Below are 5,464 nucleotides of genomic sequence, written 5' to 3'. Positions count from 1 at the left end.
CGGTTGGAGTCGGACTCGGACTCGAGCCGCTGCTCCTTCACGATGAGAGGAGGTAGATTAGGTGTCTCGGGCATCTCATTAAGATTGCCTCCTGGACACCTCCCAGGGAAGATGTCCTGGGCATGTCCCAATGGCAGGAGACCCTAGGAATGACCCAGGGCACTCTAGAGATACAGGAAATACGACGTCTTGGGATCCTCTGGGTGTCCAAACTTTTTGCAAAGTGGGCCAGATTTGGTTAGATGAAAATGTATAGGGGCCGACCATTTGCACCAAGATTCCTCGAACCATTACAGAATCAGAATCAGCGTTATTGACCAAGTTTGTGCATGCCAAACAGGGAATTTCACTCCGGTTCATCTCAGCCTCTGTACGACATTTAAGTGACTGACACCATTCAGGCAACTAACATAATTTACCATTGTAAATGAATTTGTAAATATGTAACTACAGTTATCCCTCGTTTATCGCGGATAATTGGTTCCAAAAACCACCTGCGATAAGTGAAATCCGCGAAGTACGGTCACCAACAAGAAGTACTGGGCAGGCTAACGAGTTAGCGGAAAGATGCTAATTCGCGATCGTGCTGACACGCGAAAACGGACTTCTAAAGGAATGTAAACGAATATTTGGACCAATACTACATTGTCCTAAAGGTTAGACACGTTTCCTCAATTTAGAAGTTTTATTTTGACTTTTAAATGTTTTTTTAATTTTGAAAAAAAAGTCTGCGATGTATTGAAGCCGCGATAAATGAAACGCGAAGTAGCGAGGGATCGCTGTATATCCTTTTCTGTCTTTTCTGTCTGTAGATAGGTTAATATTGCAAACGAGAATCTGTTGTCCATTGCACTACCAGAAAAGTTCAAGATTAAAATAATAATAAATGAAATTCATCCATCCATCCATCCATTTTCTGAACCGCTTAGTCCCCACGGGGGTCGCGGGCGTGCTGGAGCCTATCCCAGCCGTCATCGGGCAGTAGGCGGGGGACACCCTGAACTGGTTGCCAGCCAATCGCAGGGCACACAGACGTTGAATGTTTTTTTTTTATTAGATGTATTAAGTTTGTTATTGTTATTGTTGTATTAATAAGACGGGTGATATTGGTGTTTGTGACTGCAGTAAAAAGGCCAGGTTGCATCATGTTAGATTTTTAATCCAAATTAAATCGTTCATTTTTTATTTCAACTCCATACGCAACAAATTACTTCATAATCACAAAATATTAATCCATAGTCTTTTTGTTGTTTGCGATCATTGTGAGTGGGTGGGGCAGCTTGGTGGGGCACTGGTTAGCACGTCCACCTCACAGTTAGGAGGGTGCCGGTATGATTCCACCTCCGACCCTCCCTGTGTGGAGTTTGCATGTTCTCCCCAAGCCCGCGTGGGTTTCCTGCGGGAGCCCTGGTTTCCTCCCTGTTGGAATAATTTTAAGTGAAGCTTTGGCCTGCCAGACCTGGAGGCCTCGCCTTTACGAGTTTATCTTTCCTTTTATCTAGGTTCTTCCTTTTTAGTGATAGGGATGTCTTTTGATCCCTGTCAGCCATTTGTATCCTTCCTGTCCTTATGTTGTCTGTGTGTTTTGGTTCCCGTAAGAGGCCTTCACTAACAATGAGCAGGGCTTATTTGCATAGGTGACATGTTCTTTGTTCGATTCACAGGAACTTCATTCCTTTTATATTTAGATGTAGGTTTGGTTCATAGATTGTAGTTTATCAGACCTATTCTTCTTTGTTAAGGGTTACATACAGTTAGAAGTAGTTGTATAAAAGTTATCCCATATTTACTCAATGTTTGTTTAAGGAACTGCATACCGGTTACCTCACATTTGTTTAATGTGTGTTGAAATGTTTAGGACAAGTTACTTATTATTATTATGTGTTAATTACCAAGTAGATAAAGTTAGCAAAGGTCTAGTTGCATTTGTTCCACAGCAAAGCGGCAATCAACGTGCGTCAGGGCATTTGTTGACCTCGAGGACAAGTCAGCCAACTGTGAAGGAAGACAGCTGCGGACGGCCTCTGCGGGGGGTCAAGAGCCAACAGCGAAGTGCTAATTCACACCACACTACATTCTTTTTCTAATCAGCGTCGCTACAGACACAATCCCCCTTCCCTTTAGTGTAGCAACGCCTCTGTAACCAGGGCAACCATAATATTAAAAAGAGGGGCACGTGGAGTAAGGACTCAGAACTGATGGAGGTTGTAACTGAGATTGCTTGCTCTATCGTTCTCCTCGCGAGTAAACCTGTTCTGGTTGTCTTCTCCTCTTCATTCCAGCGAGTGATTTAATGTCTAATCGTATTTAGACCCAACACTCCCACATCCCAAAAACTTGCTTAATAGGCCGATTGGGCACTCTAAATTACCCCGAGGTGTGAATGCGAGTGCAGATGGTTGTTCGTTTCTGTGTGCCCTGCGATTGGCTGGCAACCGGTTGAGGGTGTCCCCGCCTACTGCCCGATGACCGCTGGGATAGGCTCAAGCACGCCCGTGACCCCTGTGGGGACAAAGTGGTACAGAAAATGGATGGATGGATGGATGGATGGATGGATGGATGGATGGATGGATGGATGGATGGATGGATGGTGAGTTGGCGGCACGGTCGCGTAGTAGTGTGTAGAGATAGTACGAAGTAGACAGCCCTCACCAGTAGTCTGTGTTTTGTTTAGATTTTTTGCCTTTCCCTTGCAGCATCTCTGATTTTAGCTTTGCTTTAGTCCTTGGTGAGTGCACATTTTAATGAGGAAGTGTCTCTGTCACTGATTATCTTGCAAACGGACACTTGTGTGCGCGTAAACTCGCAAGGGACAGAGGAGACACGCTCGCAACCGATCATGAGCGCTGGCTCATGTGCGCGTTCCCGTTAGGACGAGTTTTATTTCTGTGGCTTGCTCTGGGTCGCGACAGTGCCAGCGGGCCATTATTGATTTTATGACACAATGCTTTGGGCCAGTTTAAATTTAGACCGGGCTAGACTTTGGACATGGTTGCAGTCGAAAATGGATGATTGGATTTACTACACATTGTATGATGTATTGGAAAAGTTAGCTTGGGATAAAAACAGCCCTACGATGGAATAATACAATTTTACAGCTATAATGGCTGCTGGGAGCAAAGTTAAATGAGGACAGGCCTAGCAGCTGAAAGCAAGGTTAAATGACGAGTCATCTGTCATTACCAGGAATGACCAGGTTCAGCTGGGGTGACATGAGTCATCATGGGGGCATTCTTGTCATCACTATGTTCAGTTGAGGTGAAGGGATATGTTCCCTAAGATGACATACGCTCTTAGGAGCATATTAGAAGCAGGTTACATTGGAGGAGAGTCTCTTTTCTTGTGTGCGCACGGACAGTGAGGACACTTGACAGAAGACTTAATTTCTCCTTTTGGATTCTTGTATAAAACACAAGGTCTTGGATTAATTTTACTCTCGACTGGATTTTAAAAATTTTATTATTATACCTGGAGACAAGTGAGGGGAAACGCGGTGAGGGGGTGTGGTCACTGTCGATTAGGCATGTGCAGTTCACTGTGATTGCTTCCCGAAAGGCTTACCTGTATGTCAATCAAGCGATGGGATGGATTCTAGCCTAAAGAATTTTAATTTATTTTTATTTTTTTTTTAAATGTCATGCGATCGACCGGTAGTATCTTACTTCGGTGACACCCCTCACCACGGTTGCCATAATGCTGAAATCGATGCGACCTTTTAATTTAATAGTCGTACTGAAACGTACTAAAACATTTTGGCAGGGTGCTGTGTACAACCAGTATGGATCAACAAACTCATCATTATAAGGTGCACAGTTAGACTGTTTTGAATGGGGTTGCTCGACACCGCCGTTGGCTAACTCTAAAATTGAGGTGTCGGAACCTAGACAATTCTTCCCCGACACAGATTTAAGAGACTCTCGTCTCCCTGCATACCACGTTACAGTGGCTGGAGACCAGGGAGAGTTTTTAACCCTTTGAAGTTGAGTCAAGTCAAGTCAAGTTTATTTGTATAGCCCTAAATCACAAACAGTCTCAAAGGGCTTCACATAGCCAAAATTGACAATTATTCTCAAAGCATCCCCTGATCTTAAGCTCCCAAAAGGGCAAGGAAAAACTCAAAAAACCCCTGCCAGGGGAAAATGAGAAACCTTGAGAAGGGACCACAGATGGAAGGATCCCCCTTTCAGGATCACCAGGTTGTAATGGATGCAGAGAGTGCACAAGTAATACATAATATGAAAATCAATGAAAAAATGGATGTCGGAGGTGCCCTCGATTGTCCTGGCAGTGTCTTCAAGGGGATTGAGCTGCAGTTTCTTCATCTTGAATTGGTCCCCGAGAATCCAGCTAGCCGCTATCAGCTTTTGAGCCACCTAACCCCCGTGGGCAGAGAGAACAAAACAAACTCCGGCCAAATCGGCCACTACAAGTTAGTTAAAGGCCATCTCATAGAAATATGTCTTTAAACGTGTCTTAAATGTTTCTACTGAGGTAGTAGTTCTAATATCCATTGGTAGGGCATTCCAAAGCTCTGGAGCCCGAATAGAGAATGCTCTAGACCCTGCAGACATTTTCTTGGCCCTCGGTATAACTAAAAGACTAGCGTTTTGCGAACGAAGGTTACGAGACGGAACATAAGGAACGACTAGGTCGACGAGATATGAAGGCGCTAAGCCATGCAGTGATTTATAGGTTAGTAGAAGTCACATCTTAAATGGACCGGGAGCCAATGTAATTTGGCTAATATTGGGGTAATGTGATCAAATTTTCTTGACCGTGAGAACAGCCTCGCAGCGGCATTTTGCACTAACTGTAGACTTTTGATACTGGACTTAGGAAGACCAGAGAATAATACATTACAGTAGTCCAGGTGCGACGTGACGAACGCATGTATAATAGTTTCCACATCCCCGGTCGAGAGGATAGGACGAATCTTAGCAACATTACGAAGGTGAAAAAACGCAATCCTGGTTATATTCTTAATGTGTTTTTGAAAGGAGAGCGTTTGGTCAAATATTACCCCAAGATTAGTTACCGTATCACTCTGAGTGATAGTACGGTTATCTATAGTTATAGTGGTTTCCTTAAATAAGTGTTGATAACGAGTAGGACCAATTATCAACATCTCAGTTTTATCTGGGTTAAGACGAAGGAAGTTGAGAGACATCCATTGCTTGATCTCCGCAAGGCACGCCTCGAGATTACAACAGTCCCGTGGATCTGTCATCGATAACGGCATATATAATTGGGTGTCATCCGCGTAGCATTGAAAGCTAATATTATATTTACGTATTATGTCCCCAAGCGGAATCATATACATATTAAATAAAATCGGTCCGAGTACCGATCCCTGTGGGACACCACACGTAACATTATAAAGCTCAGAGGACGTATTGCCATGGACCACTCGGTGCGTCCTGTCTGATAGATAGGAATTGAACCAGCTTAGTGCTGACCCTGAGAT

At 43.9% G+C, this 5,464-nt stretch overlaps 1 long non-coding RNA gene across 1 annotated transcript; it reads left to right on the top strand.

The window, feature by feature from the left end:
* The first annotated feature begins 845 nt into the window (after positions 1-845).
* LOC125969644 (uncharacterized) lies at positions 846-2,254 on the top strand. Its single transcript, XR_007481656.2, has 2 exons — positions 846-1,571; positions 1,665-2,254. It is a non-coding gene; the product is annotated as an uncharacterized lncRNA (long non-coding RNA).
* Positions 2,255-5,464: the final 3,210 nt, after the last annotated feature.

Source organism: Syngnathus scovelli, chromosome 5 (genome assembly GCF_024217435.2).
Source record: "Syngnathus scovelli strain Florida chromosome 5, RoL_Ssco_1.2, whole genome shotgun sequence".
Lineage (NCBI taxonomy): Eukaryota > Metazoa > Chordata > Actinopteri > Syngnathiformes > Syngnathidae > Syngnathus > Syngnathus scovelli.
The sequence above is the reverse complement of the archived record's forward strand: the minus strand, read 5'-3'. Positions and strand labels throughout refer to the sequence as shown.